Here is an 18,062-nt window from a genome sequence, read left to right as displayed (position 1 = left end):
CACATATTGGTGAAACTAACATACAGATATACAGTATGCTGCTGGGGGGGGGGGGCGGTGTATGCTTGTTGATTTGTACAGGTCAATTATTTGTGTATTGGTACACAGGTTTTACTCTTGTTGAATGTAACATGTGAACGCCCCAGTCTGTGTAAGATGTGGTATGTAGCTGGAGGAAGCAGGAAGGAGCTGATATATGACACTTTGTCTTGTGTGATAGATTCCTCCCCCCCCCCCCCCGTCTTCACCTAAATGATTTGTGGTGGGGAGGAAATGGGTTGGAGAAACAATGACACATACAAAAAGAAGCAGAAAAGCAAATAAATGATGGAGGGTAAAAGATAAGGCAGAAAATAGTGTGAATAAAGTCTGAGAGAAAAGAGGCCGGTAGGCTGAGGAGGATTAAGAATGAGGACATGTATTCATAAACTGGAATTGTGAAATGAACATTCTGAGACCGTGAACATATGAGAAGACAAGATTAGGAAGAGAAAGAAAGAAAATGGAAACAAAGGAGAGAGGGTGGGAGGAGAAGCTGCTCCAATTGTGCCTGGTTTGTTTAGGCATTTAAACCAGCTAAGTCTACATTATTTTTTAGGCTTTCTCTTTCGAGAAGGCTGAAAAGAGGAATGATCTTCCAGTTGACTTTATTTTCCTTCACACACACACACAAACACACACAGACAGCACAAAAGAACTCAGGGTGGGTGGGGAGTTAAGACAGTGGATATTACTACTACTTCTTCTTCTACTACTACTACTACTAAAAGGAGACAGGACCAGATTCAAGCATCATGGGCTGAAATCCTTGTGATCCTCAAGTTCATAGCAATTCCCCCAGGAGACTGTATCATATTCCAGCAAGCTGGAGGATGGCTGGAGGTTGCTATAGCAACAGAAGGCCTGAAAGATTGACTCAGAGTAGCAACAGGCCAGTGAAGCAGCCTAAGTAGGATTTATAGCACATTATAGTGTGAAAAGCAGGAGAAAATTACTGTAAAGGCAGGAATTATAGCACAACAGAACATATCACCTCTGAAATCCATCTTGTTAATTAAAACAGCAACTCTGTGGTAGAGTGCACAATCAGACTGTAAATTTTAATGGGAGATGTTATCGATACTTCCTGATGAAGGGAGGAGTTTCTTAGGCTATGGCATCTCTGTCTATTTCCATAGCAAGTGCCCATCTCATACTTTCAGAAATTTCTTGCATTTCAGCAGTCATTCAAAGGTCATTTTGACCATTGCTGCTGACCTAGACATCACTATGGTTTGCCATGAAGGGAATGAGCAAAAGTGAACCATGTGGTTTATATGCTCCTCCATTTTCTGGTATGACTTTCTGGTGGAGCCAAGCAGATCTGGGCAGAGGAACACCTGCTGTATCCAAACCTCCTCTCGCACAGCAGATCAGGGGTTTGGAGTGCTCTGTTAGGCATGATGAAGATATAGCACATTTAAACACTAAGTTTTTTTGGATAAATGAAGATTTGAATCAAGTGTTTAGCATCAAAAGTGACGCCACTAAAGTTACTTCCATTCCCATTTCACAGTCAATATCAACTTTGTTACAAGAGACTGATAGCACAGTCATAGTATGGTTTGGCTCCAGTTCATGTACTCTACAAATCCTATGCACACTTTTCTAGGATTAAATCCCTTGAACACAATGGAGCTTTGAAGCAAATGTGCATAGGATTATTCATACTTTTGTACACCACCCTGGAATCTTTTTGACAAAGAAATAAACGTTCCAGGGTATCTGGTTTTGCTGATGGCCTAACTCTTCAAATTGACAAGCTAAATCAGTATGCAAGCAAATACTAAGGTCCTGTCATGAATTAATAAGGCAGAGCATATGAAGAATGAACAAATTGGAAGACTGTCTGGTACTATATAAATGATGGGGTTAACAATAAAATATGAAATGGCAAATTTAACGAGAATCTAGTCATTCCCCTGTGTATGAAGCAAAATATCAGCATGCTGTTTCTATCAAGTCACCAGCAGAAAAACCACAGAGGATATCTGTACAATCTTGTACTGGTAATAAATGGAAAACAATTATCCAAGAGAAAATTTACACTTCCCATAAGGATGTGATGGCTGTAGAGAATGTCCAGAGCTATAGGCGCCCCTGAGGAATAACTGTAATTGAATGAAGTAACTCTCGGAATAAGCATTGACCCCTTAACCTTGTTTAAGAGCTAGCATTCCTGTTGGATTCCAGAAAAACTGTGAACTTCTGTAGTGAATCTGGATTTGTTTGAGCTGATTTTGCCAAGGAATACAGGAGGAATCACTGAATTGTGCAGCAGATTCTTAATCCATTTCAGATCCTATATTGTACTAAGCCGCCCACACAATGACCTCAAGGCCTTGTGAATGTTTCATTTATGTCCCATGAAACCAGGTGACCCTGACTGGTATATTTGGCTTTTCCTAGAGTCTAGTCAACAGATCTCTGAATAAGTCTATGGAGTCCAAGTGTGATTCAGGGGATTCTCAAAAAAATACCCAGTTTGTGCTGGAATTAGGTGAAACTGCGGTTTGGGACTAGATTGTTCTTGTTTTCAAAATAGTCTAAGCATCTCAGAGTATGAAGTATGAGTATGAAGTAAATGTTGTGCCAAGGTATTATATGGCTCAGAAAAGGTGAGATAGCTGGTGTAGTGGAACCAGAATAACAGCTCAATAACAGTAGGACAATCTGCATACCTCAGACTACTTCAGACTATTTATCAATCCTGTTGTTTGTGCAAATGGCAGGCAAAGAGTGGACTTTTTATGCTTGCTAGGACTGACTTCTGCTTCCCCTTCTCCCTTCTCAGCACAAGCTACCATAAAAGGGTATACGGTACATCCTGTCTCACCAAAATATAAGAGGAATGAAATGCATATATACTGCACTTTATAATTACAGGATTTTTGTTGTTGTTGTTTTGTTTTTGTTTTAAAGTAAGATGTATTCGGGATACCAAAATATCCATCCCATTTTTTTTACAATAAACAAGGAAAATACGTTAGAAGGAAGCAAGCAAGCAAGCAGGCAAGGAAAGAAGGAACCAACTTTGTGAACTGCAGTTTAACTTGCATTTTTGGTTCAATGCATATCATGTTTAAGTCTACCCTGATCTCTCATTACATAAGAATGCCAAAGGAGCTGGCTTTGGACTTTCCATTGAGAGTAACGTGCCTGCACTCCTTTTGCTATTGATTTGAGGACTCATTTCAGTACTGTTTAGACTCCCCATTCCATTGTTATGTGGTTTCTCTTGCTAGCCACATGAGTACAAACGCATTTCCTAGAGGTCTTTGAACTGCAGATACTCATTGTTTGCTGAAATAGCTCTGGAGTGTGGCCAGTAAAGAAGGCGCTGTGCAAACCCTGGTAATCACACTTATTTAATTGGTTGCATTTTACGCTAGGATCTGCAATCAACTGCCTGCTTTGGTCTGACTTCCTTAACAGTATGTTTTCTGTTGTGTAATTCCCAAAAGATTTAAGAAGCCTGACCTCTCATTAACCTGATAATTGAGGCTTCGGTCATGGAATAAATACTACCAGGATTCTCTTCTTCATAAACCACATTGGAATGGTTTTTCCACTACCACCCTCATTCACGAAAACTGAATTTTCACATGGGGAAATTCCTTATATAATCTATATGGGATTTCACTGTCTTGCTAACATATAGATTGTACCTCAAAACTTGCTAGGTCAGACTATGGTTCATTGTACATACATATCAGTTTTCTGCTAGGAAAATGTAAACCTGTTTTCTGTGGAAAGGCAATCTCTGATCAGCTTGCAAATGTTTCTTTTGACATTTAGATAAACAATTTAAAATGAAAAACTGTCCAGATTAGACTTCTTCAATATCGGGTCAGTTATTTTTTAACATCATCAACCTTATATCATACCTTATTGTACCTTATACAAACACACACTCATCCTTATATAAATGTACACACCCTCATCACATTATATCATTTCCCTGATTTCCTGAAATGTGCTCACTGGCACACACAAACATATACCGTAAATGACCTTCTGGATGGCTATAAACTATTACAAATATGGATTTTATTTTATGTCATAAAATCTAAATACAGTGGTGCCTCGCAAGACGAAAAGAATCCGTTCTGTGAGTCTCTTTGTCTAGCGGTTTTTTCTTCTTGCGAAGCAAGCCCATTGACGGATTAGCGCTATTAGCGGCTTTTAGCGGCTTTTAGCGGCTTATCGGCTTAGCAGATAAACGGATAAGTGGTTTAGCAGCTTAAAAAAAGGGGGGGAGGAAAAAAACCCGCAGGAACTCGCAAGACATTTTCGTCTTGCGAAGCAAGCCCATAGGAGATTCGTTTTGCGAAGCACCTCCAAAACAGAAAACTCTTTCGTCTAGCGAGTTTTCTGTCTTGCGAGGCATTCGTCTTGCGGGGCACCACTGTACCACTTGATTGTAAGAAAAAAAAATAAAAGCAGCTGATTAGCCACCAATGCAAAACTGACTCATGTGACCAGCATCATGCTAATGATTAGCTGTATATTCAGCATATGTTAACGCACCCCTTAAGGAATAGTTCACTTGTCAGTTCAAAGGCTATGTATGCATTGGAATGAACTTCATCCAAACATGGAGTTTTGCTGATTGGTTTTGCATTCCCACTGTTGAAGACTGCCTGCTTATTTGGCAGTGGGAAATGTGGAATCAAAACCATGTAACCCAATTCTCAACATGCATGCAATTTTCCTTTGCGTTAACCACATGTTCCAAACACCTGGATTTTGGGCCAGTACTTTTTCCATGAGAGCAGTGCAGAATTTTCAGAATACTCTCTCTCTGTGTGTGTGTTGGTTGGTTCTTTCCTTCCACTGTTGGTTCCATGGCAGTAAAAGGTGCAGGTGGCAGAAATCCTAGGTGAGGAAGGAGGCATGAGCAGAGAAAATGAAAATCAGCACCCCTCTCCCTATTAATGAATTGCAACCCTAAACGGTAACTATTTATAAATGCCAATCCCAGTACAGGGTCTGGCTTGTTGCGTGGACAGAGGCAATTCATTTAACCTTTCTGAGTAGGCATAATGACATGGCTTTCCCACAGGGGTATTGTGAAGATTAGTTAATTAATGTTTGTACCAAGTGCTAAATGTGAATTTAATTTGTAGCTATTAAAGTTCCCATTGGCACTGGTCACAGGAGCAAGGTATACAGTCCCAGCACTGTAAATTTCACCTTTTATCATAATATTATGCTGTTTTCCAAAACCTTATAGTGTCCTAGTTGTTGGGTTTCTATTCCTCTCACTGTGCAGATACAGTATGTAGGATTGGTTCACCACATTTCTGTGTCATGCATTCCGGCACCGACTGTTGGAATCATGGGAGCGGATGTTTGTTGTACACTGTTCCATTTGTTTTTGCTTTCACTTCTGACTTCTCTCCAAAGAAGACCAGAGAGAGGAGACATGTTTTCTTTTGTTCTGCCTTATGCTTAATAAAGTAGCTTTAGTGCTTACAACCTCAGCCTCAGTGTAGGAATAGAGATCTGGGATATTAAAGCTTCCTAGACTTCACTGGGATCTTCACATGATGAGCGCTATACAATTTTTATTAATTCAATAATAAGATGACATTGTTGTTGATGATGTTGATAAAACAATGGAAACCAAGGGGAATGTTCAGATCAACTCATCCAAATGCACACCACTCAGATTTCATAAATATGTACATGGTTAAGTCAAACCAGGAGCTCTCACACTCCCTAAGTCACAGATAGCAACCAAATGTTTTCGCAGATAATAACGACAAACTTAAAACTCACTCTAAGCAAGCATCAATTGTCCTAGATGTGGGAACAGGCAAACCAAAAGGTACCTTTCGCAGCTACAGCAGCACTATGTGAGCTGCCTTTCTGTGGGCATGTTTCATGGTGCTGTAGTAACCTTTAAAAGGCTAGAAGCATGTGAGTGAGGCCAGTCACATGGCTTTTTAGCATGGGATTCTTGTGCCCCACTTGCACAATTCAGAGGGGGCCGCGAACCAGGCAGCCCTGCAGAAATCCCCCTCTACGGTCTAATTGCTCCATCATTCGGGGTTTGGGTTCCATCTCTCTTTTTCAGGAGACCTTTTGCAACTGTGTCTATTTCCAGAGGGTCTGTCATTCATTTATTCATGCATTTATTAAGATTTTCTAATAAAATCCAGAAGATTTGGGCATGGCCTTTTCTCGGAAGGGTAGGTGGTGGAATAGCTTTCTGACCTTTATTATAATGAAAGCATAATAAGAATCAAAGCATGTTTATGGAGCTGGTAACAACATAATATTCCCATCTCTTCTCCCCTTATATCCCTTAATTACTTTTTTGCCCATTTTAAACAGTTCTTCATTCTACTCTCCCTTTCAGTTTTTCCAAATTGTTCTTCCTCCTGTATTAAAAAGCAAGGCTGTTCTTTCCAAAGCAGCGATCCAGTTCTTCCTAGCAGGTTCCCGCAGCAGCTGATGCTCAGTGGTAGCAGCAATGCCTGGAGGGGCATCACTTGGATAGGTTCATTTGTTTCCCATTGAGGTCAGTCTGGTGAAGAAATGCCTAATTGCAACATCCTAGGGCTCTGCATTAGCTACAACTAGCAGAAGAGGAAGAATGCTTTCATTTAGCTACCCTTTGTACTCTTAATTTACGTTAATAGAGCCTGTAATGGAGTGACTGGGAGTCACGGAGATAGTACAAAGCGCAGTATTTTATTTTGCTACCAGCTATCTTGCATTTATGCATTTGGAGGGCAAGTATTTTGCAAGAGGGGAGAGGAAGGTATTGAATACCTAAACCCGAGGACTTGCACTTCAAGAGTGCCAGGCAAATTAGAATCTTCAATATCTGAGGCTGTTCTCTGAAGAAAGACTTCATTAACTGAAATGGATCTGAAGCATCCGTTCAAAGACTGTGAGCTGAATACCAAAGAGCGCAAAAACGAAATAACAGCTTGATGAGTGCAAGGCAATGAGTGTTTTCTTCTGAGACAATGCCCAGAGCCTCATCCCAGCTATTGTACTTACTCCTCACCCTCTGCATTAGCACTGAGGTTGGGATGACTCTTCTCCAGCAGAAATAGTCCCTAGTACAGAAGAAATGGTGGTGGGGTACTCTAAACCACAGAGCCTAGAGCTTGCTTATCAGAAGGTCGGCGGTTTGAATCCCCACGACGGGGTGAGCTCCCGCTGCTCGGTCCCTGCTCCTGCCAACCTAGCAGTTCGAAAGCACGTCAAAGTGCAAGTAGATAAATAGGTACTACTCCGGCGGGAAGGTAAACGGCATTTCCGTGCACTGCTCTGGTTTGCCAGAAGCAGCTTAGTCATGCTGGCCACATGACCCAGAAGCTGTACGCCGGCTCCCTTGGCTAGTAAAGAGAGATGAGCGCCGCAACCCCAGAGTCGTCCGTGACTGGACCTAATGGTTAGGGGTCTCTTTACCTTTACCTTTACAGAAGAAATACTAGGAGAAACTGCAAGGTTTTCCTATCAGAGGCAATCAGAAAAGCATAGAACACCTCTTTTGCCTTATATTCCAGTTATTTTACCCCATTCCTGGCCCTCATGACATTTTTTGCACAGGTAATAACTTGGATATAGTATGGAGAGTTTCTGTTCACTTAAAAGCTGGCGAAAAGTCACTGCTTTTTTCTCTCCCCCTTCATACAATACCTTCTAGTGCAGGAGTCATCAGTATGGTGCACCTGCATACAATTGTGCCTGTGAACTCTTCCCCTGCTGCTCACAAAGCTGCTGCCCCCCAAAAATGAAAAGTCCATAGAGTTGAAAGAGACCATTCCTCCAACTTCCTACTTCTCAGCTCTGTGCACCTTAAAGGCTCACATTAATTCTGTTGGCTTTCATTCAGATCCCTTGGACATGTGAAGTGTGTGTCTGTACACTTTCGCGCTTTCTGTCTCATAGGGAGGGGCTGATCCAGGAGAGGGGAGAGAGAGGTGATTAGAGGGGGTGGCACCCACAATCTTGATTCAAAAATCCAAATGTGCCCACAGTTAAACAGTTAGCAACCTCTGCACTAGTGTCACTGGAGAGAGAACCACATGGGGATAGTGAATGAATGAACTGGCAGGAAGAACAATAACAATGAATAACATTAGCATTCTATACAGTGCTTCAGAAAGAGTTCAAAGCATTTCACATGCATGACCTCAGTAATCCATGGAACATCTTCATAAGGAGGCTAGCATAGTTATCTCCTGCTGCAGATTGCAGGGGGTCGGGATAGCTCAGCAAAGGCTGAGATAGTAGCTTGCCTAAGGGCAGCTAGTGAATTCTTGGCCGAGGCAAGATCTGAACCCGAGATGTCCTGGCTCATCTCATTCACCAGCGCACAAATCATGGGAAGAAAAGGCAGGAAGTGTGTGTGCTAATGACATTCAGAAGCTCAACTCCATGATCCTATAAGCCCATCATGACCCCCATAGGCTTCTCTCCTTTCAGCGCTAGGGAAATTCCACCCCCCATGCATTTGTGCAGTGCTGGTGGTAAAATAAGACATGGCATTATTAATCTGTTTTTCATATGTGTACATGATTTTATTACTTTTTCCATTTCACTTTCAAATGTTATGCAATGTTACTGTTTATGCATATACCACCTTCTGGCCAAACCGCCCCCTCCCCCCGAAGACAGCTCACAAAAATAACAAACAAATTCGAATACAGAAAGTGCATATAGGGGAATCCTCACTTACAGGGGGCTTCCATTCCTGGCTTCTGCCACCCCACCCCATTCCACCCTGTTCTGCCCCTGCCCCTTTTGGTGCTAAAATGGCACGCATGCCAGCAGTAACCTGCAGGCTGCTCACATGCAAGTGAGGAGGTGTCTGTATTAAAAAAAACTAAGTATGAAAAAAATCTTAACATTTAAAAACTATATTTAAAATGAAATACATTCAGTGCTTTTTCCAGGGGGGATGTAGGGGTAAGCACACCCCTAAATATTTTGTGAATCTAAGTTTGGCCTCATTGAGTATTTCAATATGAGTAGGAAAATGAGAGTATACCTAAACATTTTTTTTTTTTTAGAAAAAAGCACTGAGTACATTCATATTCTTGCTCAAAAGGCAAAGGGGCTGTTAGAGATAGCCAGAGTAAATACTTAGACATCAGGTCCTCTTTATAAGGGTCTCAAGCAGGGGTCAAGGCAGTGGAAAAGCTTGCCTTGGTGGTTCTATCCGTCTCTCTTCTGTAGCAAATCATTTTGGGACTCCTTTTCCTTTTAGTTGGAAGTAATGTGTGCATTTAATAAACCTGTACCCAAGTATAGGAGCTAATGGGACATGACAAAATTCCTCTGCAATTTCCACGATCATAGTGACAATCTTTGGAGCTCCTACAGTTGTGGATATTTCAGCAGAGTTTTGAAAAAACCACTAATGAAAAATTCACTAATGGTTTTTTGGTTGAGGGGTGAAGAAGAGAAGAGTGGTGTGGCATCACCTGCTCTTCATTGCTTTAGAAAGTGGCACATTTTGTCAGAGAATCAGGAGGCTCCCTACACCCAATACAATGGCATCTTTGGGGACACGCTTTGTGTCTCAGACCTGCTCTAGACAATTTTTGCTGTCTTGTTTATAGGGAGGTGAACCCCTGCCACTTTCAACGAAGAACAACAGCTTGCTGCAATTTAGGCCATTGGGAAGCCTCTTACTAATCCCTCTATAGGACTGTTAGCCTAAGAAAGGAATGTTTGAAAGGGAAACATGATAATGGCATATCTGAACGCGGCTGCACAGAATCAAGGGGCTGGCAGGGAATGGGGCTGGAAGGTTATCTAGCCCAACTCCCTGTGCCGAGGCAATCCTCTCCATATGCAGAGACTCTTAATGGATTAGAACCTGTTATCCAGTACTGCACGCAAGGGGCAGAAGATGGACCAGGAGACACAATACCAGAGTTACCCAGGGATAAGGCTTAAGTGAAGTTAAATACAGCCAGATGCCACAAATATGTAGCAGCCGTGGAGGAAACACAAATGCTGATTGTGGTGCAATTTAAATAGCTTTAAATTGCGAGAAGAAAAATAGCAGAATGCAATTCAGCTGCCATTGCAGTCAGAGGCAAAACTCACAAGGATTTTAACGGTGGTAGATTGCATCTTTAGATTTAATAATAGGGACACTTTTTAACCTTTCAGCACAATTGGGGGGGGGGGATTCCAAGGAAGGATATGGAAAGCCTGTCGCAGGATCTTTTTTTACAATTACAATTTGGAGCAACGTACAGCAAGTGTTTTTTCAGTATGAAATTGGATTTCTTTGGGGAGAGGATAAAGCACATGCATAGAATGAGTTGTAGAGATGGATAAAGGGCCAGAGCTCAGCAGCAAGGTACATGTTTTGCATGAGGAAGACCCCAGGTTCAATCCCTAACACCTTGAGTGAAAATATTCCAAGCAGCAGGTGCTGGGAAATATAGCTATACCTGAGGACTTAGAAAGCACTGCCAGCCAGCAAGATGGTGACTAGCAGTGCTTTCTAAGGCCTAGTATAAGGCATGAGGTGGCAAACTTGGTGGCTCCACTGTATGGTTATCTCCCTGCAGGTAGAAAACAAACTAGCAGAAGTATTGGACAATAGTCTGTCCCCCTGGTGTGCTCATTATTTTTCTTGTTTGTTGGTTTGTTTTTATTTAACATGATACCACTCTCCCAGACCCACAGCCTGGAGTGATTCTACCAACTGGTTTTTCTGTGTATGCAAATAAGATCAGGTCAGATGCATATCTGGATCAGGCCAGATGCACATCTACTCCAGGATCCTGCACTCACAGTGGCCATCCTGATGCCTAGGGAAGCTCACAAGCAGGACCTGAGTACAACAGCACCCTGCCCAATTGCAATTCCCATCTACTGATTTTCAGGGGGCACACTCTCTTTGATAAGGGAGCTACCAGGTAGCCAATGATAGCGCTATCCTCTGTGATTGTGTCTTATCCCCCTTTAAAGCCATTCAAGTGGGTGCCCAGTACTACATCTTCTGATAGTGAATTCACTTGTTTTAAGTAAAGGTAAAGGGACCCCTGACCATTAGGTCCAGTTGTGACCGACTCTGGGGTTGCGGTGCTCATCTCACTTTATTGGCCGAGGGAGCCGGCATACAGCTTCTGGGTCATGTGGCCAGCATGACTAAGCCGCTTCTGGCAAACCAGAGCAGCACACGGAAATGCCGTTTACCTTCCTGCCGGAGCGGTACCTATTTATCTACTTGCACTTTGACGTGCTTTCGAACTGCTAGGTTGGCAGGAGCAGGGACCGAGCAATGGGGGCTCACCCCGTCACAGGGATTCGAACCGCCGACCTTCTGATCGGCAAGTCCTAGGCTCTGTGGTTTAATCCACAGCGCCACCCGCGTCCCTTCAATTGTTTTATCTGTGTGTTTTTATGGAGAAATGCCTACTTTTGCTGGTCCTGAATATTCCAAAATTTATGTTTGGCATGGATGTAATGCTAAGCCAAACCATGGCTTAGCTCTTGGTAGCGTGGCAATAGCAGGACCAGAGGAGGCGCAAAATGGTCACGATTTCCCCCTGAGAATACCTACCCACATGCTTGTGTGTTTGGCTTGCTGTTAACATGCAAACCAGATCCATGAATTGGTTCATTTAGCTGGGTGGTCTCTACTCTGGTTGAGAGCAGTAGCTTCAACTTCTCCATTTAACCAGAAATGTCAAGGATTCTTCCTGAGACCTTCTGTATGCAAAACGTGTGTGCTGCCACTAAGCACATATGACCCTCCCAATTTGATCAAGGTGCTCATCATCATCATCATTGGGATGACACAATTGGCCATGACAAAGCAATGCCTTCTTTTCTACCCAAATTTAAAGTGGACTGGCTGCCAAGCAAGCAGCCCTGAAGTGACAAATTGGAAGACCAGCAGTGCCTAATGAAACTGAGGGGCAGTGAAGAGGCAGATGCAATAGATAGTGCACTTGTGTCTAGGAGACACAAATTAATTCCTTTACTGCTGCCCACGAAACATTCTCTTTCAACATCCATCAAGGCAATTTAGGAATGAGCTTTCATGAAAATATCTACCCCCACCAGGATTCTGATTGTGAGATTGTGGGTAGCAATTTGTTTTAATGATTGATTTTGCTAATGCTGAGTTGCCTCCTGGAAACCTAGATGATATCGTTATGCATGGAAAGCAAATTCGTTAGGATTAGTGCAAAGATAAGAATCAATGTTGGGGGAAAGTAGGTGTTCAGCAAGTTCCCAAACCGCTTCCCTGACATGCTGCAGGTACTAAATAGTAAAAAAAAAACACCCAGCCTGCATTCCAAGTTGACTTCATTTCTTCATTATCTGCCATATGGTGTGTTTCGATTAGGTCATTGCTTACCTCCAGCTATGATGGCAGGTGCTTCTTCTGCAAGGGGCTTCAAAAGGACTCCAACTGTAAATCAGCTTCTAAATAAGATGTGACATACTGTGCAGAAGAATCCATAATTGTGTTGGACGTTCATATTATTAATATTAATATTATCTTCACAGCACATTTCTATAAGGAAAACACACACACATGCAGCTAACAACAATAACAGAGCTCTACAACAGCGCAGAATAGCACATAAGCAAGCAAAATATCACAAAATTGTAAAACAGCAAGAACCAAACAGTTAACTCTCCCCCACCATACACACAAAATTGTAGAACATAGGCAGTGTTTTCCCTGATACCTTAAATAACTTAAGTTGTAATTGCTAAGCTGTGATGATGTGGACTATCTCCTTCTGCTCTTCATCATCATGATCCACAGTCATCATCCCAATTGGGTAGCACAGACAAAGTATATGGAGCTCTACACAGTCAACAGGAGCCTGCCCCAAGGCACTTACAGTATGACAGTGTGTGGCTTAGTCATTATTACCTCCTGCAATTCAAGTGGGAGTATGTCCAAGTAACAATGTTGAGCGCTGAGATGTTAGTAAGCAAACATTTGCATATATGTATATGTATTTTGTTTTCTTTTTTTGCTCAGTGATTTGTTTTTTTATTAAACAGTCTTTAAATTCAGCTAATGAGCCAAGCTGAAAAAGTCTGCAGTATACAGTTGTACTCAACGTGATTGTTAGATATGATAGAGACATGCATGTTCATTCAGAGCAGTAAGTCCCATGGTATTCAGCAAGGCTTACTCCCAGGTAAATGTGCACAGGGTTGCATGCCATTGTTGAAAGCCTGTTGATGCCAGATTTGGTCAAAAGTCAGTCTTTAAATTTAAATAATAGAATATAAATTCTGCTGGTATTAAACAACAGCTTGCATTTATGTAGTACATTCAAAATGCTAGAAGCTCTTTACATTATCTCAGTCCTTGAACAGTCTTGTAAGCGAGGCCAATATTATTATATTGATAATGGAGACTGCAGCATTGCTGAGCCCGAGAAAGGGGGCCAGGCTGCCTAATGGGTTTATACCATGTGTGTTTTTGCATTTGGTACGATAATAAAGCACCACAGCTTCAAGCAACAAAAAGCAAGCTGTTGGGTTCCTTAAAAACGGAATTTCCAGGCTTCTGTGGGAACTTGTAGGCTTCACAGATAATCCCAGGCTGCAATTCTTGCAGAAGTGGCTACTGGCACATTCTCATGCACATCAGTTTGTCCTACATTTATCTCCAGCTTGAAAGTGGGGGTAGGGTGGCGCTGTGGGTTAAACCACAGAGCCTAGGACTTGTCGATCAGAAGGTCGGCGGTTCAAATCCCCGCGACGGGGTGAGCTCCCGTTGCTTGGTCCCAGCTCCTGCCAACCTAGCAGTTCGAAAGCATGTCAAAGTGCAAATAGATAAATAGGTACTGCTCTGGCGGGAAGGTAAACAGCATTTCCGTGCGCTGCTCTGGATCGCCAGAAGCGGCTTAGTCATGCTGGTCACATGAACCGGAAGCTGTACACCGGCTCCCTCGGCCAGTAAAGCGAGATGAGCGCCGCAACCCCAGAGTCGGTCACAACTGGACCTAATGGTCAGGGGTCCCTTTACCTTTACCTGAAAGTGTTTTGTGGGTGTCCATACAATACTATATGGCCAGGAAGTGCAGAGGTGAGAAAACTTGACATTTACACAATTTTACATTTATGTCTATAGATCTCTACTTTTGCTACTTTTCCTACCCCAATACTAATTTGTACAAACACTTAGTGCAGGAGTCCAGTGGCCAATTGTATCCCCTCGACTTCTCTGTTTGGCCTTTGGGACTGTTCCCAGACCACCCCTGTCCTGCAGGCCGTTCCCTCCTTGAGTGCTCCTCCTACCTGGCTGGAATAGGTCCTTGAGTCATTTAACTTGCATACATGCCTGGATAGTGGGATGAGTGCAGAAGCCTCTGACGTCTACATGACCGGAACATAATGCACTATACAAACAGAAGGGAGGAATTCAATGTCATGCTAAGAAGGTGGTCATTCCGTCAGTGCAAACGTTTCGGTTTGCCAGACAGAATGATCTCCTCTACACGAGTGGAAGTCCTTCCACAGGGCTTCTGCTGATGGGAGTCATTCATCATATCCCACCCCAAGAGTCACATGCATTTTTCCACCCACATTTCCATCTGGTCCTCTCCAATGGTACATGGCCTCTGGAAGGTACAATAAGGCCCTCAAGTTGAAAATGGTCCCTCCCCCCACCCCTGCCTTAGTGCGAGCTTTGAACTGATCTCTTGCTCATTTGTTCATGAACCAAAAGTGACCCAGCAGAGTAGATCCCAACCAGCCTGCTTCTTTTCCTTTGAGGAAAGTGCTTTGCATGTTGCTCTGGCTTCCATTTGGTGCTTTGACATTAAAGAGCAAGAGGGAAAGACCAGGAAAGCACCCAATCATCAGGACAGTTAGAGTCAAGCGATATTTTCTAGGCAGCTGTCGATAGAGTGTGCATGAGATTATTATTGTTTGCAGAGGCTTTATTGATTTTGGCTTTGTTCAAGCCCAGAAATCTGTTTACAGCAGCCTATAAAAAGAGTGGATACTTCTTTTACTGAAGGTTAACATGCTGTGTTTATTTAATTGAATGGAAATGGCTTTTATGTTGTTTAAATGTCATTGTTAATAAATTTTCAAGAGACCCTCGATTCTGCTAGCTGGAGAGAAGGGGGGGAGGGGGGAGTCAGAAAACTGTAGCAAAATGCAGTAGCCTGATCTCCTTTTCCCCCATTCAGAAATGTAAAAAGAATTAAAGAGAGACCTGGTGAGAAGGTTGGCTTTTGGAACAGCAGGCTTCATATGAATTAACATCTCTCTTGGATACATATTTTTTCACTTCCTATCCTTTTTCTCACATTATATTCTAGGAAGCTCCCTTAAAGGTTTTTTTAGGTGGAGGGGAAATGAGCTTGTATTTCAGACAGGAATATTATGACTCCTAGGGAATGGTCTTGAGGCACATAAAACAGCTTCCTTGCTGAAGCTAAGCTGGGGTGGGCCACATTTGTGCCATACATTTAAAGCAGTATCATAGCATCTGAAACAGACAAGCTTTCTCCCAAAGAATTCCAGGAGCTGTAGTTTGTTAAGGGCACTGAGAATTGTTAGGAGACTCCTGTTCTTCTCCCAGAGCTACAGCTCCCAAAGTGGTCTAACAATTAATCCCTTTTCACAGGGAACTCCCAGAACTGTGGCTCTGTGAGGGGAGAAAGTGTCTTCTAGCAAATCCCAGCAGCCTTAACCAACTACAGCTCCCAGAATTATTTGAGGGCAGCCTTGACTGTTACAAGTGATAAGTGTAAATGTGGCCATGGTCATTTTCATTACTGGCAGCCAAGAGATGGGCTCCATTATGTTAGGGGAACAAATTCAGTTCAATTTTTAATGCAAAATTACTCAATTTACACTTCCCCAAAAAACATTCTGTATGCAGAGGATCAATGGCCCCGACCTGGTGGAACACTCTGTCACAAGAGACTAGGGCTCTGTGGGACTTGACATCTTTCCGCAGGGCCTGCAAGACAGAGCTGTTCTGCCTGGCCTTTGGTTTGGACTCAGTCTGACCCTTATGTTTCCCTCCCCTTATGGTTTTGATCTATGGGCTACTTTTAAAATGAGGCTGCATTTTAAATTGCAGTTTAACCTGTATTTTACATTGGTTCCCCCCCCCTATTATGTTTTTACTGTAATTTTACTGGTGTTAGCCACCCTGAGCCCGGCTCTGGCCAGGGAGGGCGGGGTATAAATAAAATTTATTTATTTATTTATTTATTATTATTATTATTATTATTATTATTATTATTATTTATGCACCTCTCCCTGAAACAAGTGCAGCTATGACCGAGATACAAGGTGCTTATTTATTTATTTACCTAGACACTGGCAAATTCTTAGTTATCTAATTAAGGGAATTATTCACTACTAGGGAGATGCTGTTAATGACATCCATGCCACTTTTAGTGTGATATAACAGGGACAAATGAGATGAGTATTCAGGATGACAGTTACAGGTTTTGCAATGTAATGTACACAACCTGTGAAAAAAGGCTCAGTGAGAAAATGTAGTAATCAGAGCAGCTTATTACATACATTCCAAATGCCCTGGAAAAAATGGGACAGCCTGTTTCGTTGTGCGAAATTGTGATGGCCATTTCGGTCCTGTGGTCATTTGCACTCTTGCACTGCGTTCTCACCCCAAGAAGTACCTATTCGGGGCTGTAATTTCGTGCAGTGCCCAAAATGTGCATTTTGGGGCACCCTGCAAGATCTTGCCCCACCATAAGTACTTTTTTGGGGTGAGAGCAAGGTGCTGGTCACGTGACTTGCCTGGGAGCACATCCCAGAAGATGCCCGTCCCAGTTTTGGGTCTGAAAAAGTTAGATGGTATGTTCCTAGGCAGGTGAAACACCTGGTAATCCCTTGAACAAGACTTAGGGCTCATTCATACTTAAGCTTGTCCCGTGCCTAGAAAGCCTGAGTCCAAGTTGTTTTCCAGTTGCCCTGTGCTTTCTCTGCATGGGTCTGAGCAGTTTACTGTTTGACACACTACTTTCCTTGGGAAAACCCACTCTTTAGTCCTGAATCGGAGCAAATGTCAATCTCTGGAAAATGCAATTTGTGGAAAACCATTGATGAGCAGTCTTTGGGTTCTGTCAGTCATCCAGCCACAAATCCACATCATATAACCCACTATGATAGCTTTTTAAAATTTTTTGCCCAAGTCTCCATTTTGTTTATTCATTCATTCATTCATTCATTCATTCATAGCATTTTATCCCGCTTTCAGAGGAAAAAAGGCTCCCATATATTCAATAAGAACAAATATCAATGATAAGCTAAGGTGATGTTAGATAATTTTATAGCAGGGAAGACTGTAAGAAACCCACATGCAGTATGGAAACTTAGTAAGAACAAAGGAAGAGCCCTGCTGGATCAGACCAAAGGCCTATCTAGTTGAGTATTATGTTCTTGCAGTGGCCAACCAGATGCCTATAGGAAGCTCATAATAAGCAGTGTGGGAAGGATCACAGAAGCCTATGAATTTGTGGGCTAATTGCCAATTTCCCCTTCTAATACAGTGTTTCCCAACCGGTGTTCCGCGGCACACTAGTGTGCCGTGAGACACCGGCTGGTGTGCCGTGGGAGGGAGGCGGGCGAGTCGGGCGGCGAGAGGCGGGGCGGCGGCGAGGATCCGCGTCGAGCCGGGGGCGGCTCCGCGGTGCTGGTGCCGAGCGGCGGGGCAGCGCGCGCAAAAGGGAGGCGCGCGAGACAGCGGAGGAGGAGGAGGCCGGCATGTCCGGGCAGCAGCAGCAGCAGCAGCAGCAGCAGCAACTCCCGGCGACGGCTCCTCCTCCGCCCGCTATCGCCACCACCACCACAACAGCCGCTGCCGCCGTCCCTCAATCCCTCGCTCTGCTGCCTCCTCCCACCCCAGCAAGGGGAAGGGAAAAAACTTTAACTTTTGTGCGTCCCTCCCGGCGTGACGCTGCGCGCTGACGTCACGGGGCGGGGCTTTAATGGTGGTGTGCCGCGAGATTTTTTCCCGGTAAACAGGTGTGCCGTTGCCCAAAAACGTTTGGGAAACACTGTTC

At 43.2% G+C, this 18,062-nt stretch overlaps 1 protein-coding gene across 33 annotated transcripts in view; it reads left to right on the top strand.

Moving 5' to 3' along the window:
- NRXN3 (neurexin 3) overlaps nucleotides 1–18,062 on the top strand; it is a 1,209,742-nt gene that overhangs the window by 856,756 nt on the left and 334,924 nt on the right. The window lies entirely within an intron of this gene.

Source organism: Podarcis liolepis (assembly GCF_965112155.1).
Source record: "Podarcis liolepis genome assembly, chromosome: 1".
In the NCBI taxonomy this organism is placed as follows: Eukaryota; Metazoa; Chordata; class Lepidosauria; order Squamata; family Lacertidae; genus Podarcis; species Podarcis liolepis.
This window is presented reverse-complemented; position numbering and strand designations above follow the sequence as displayed.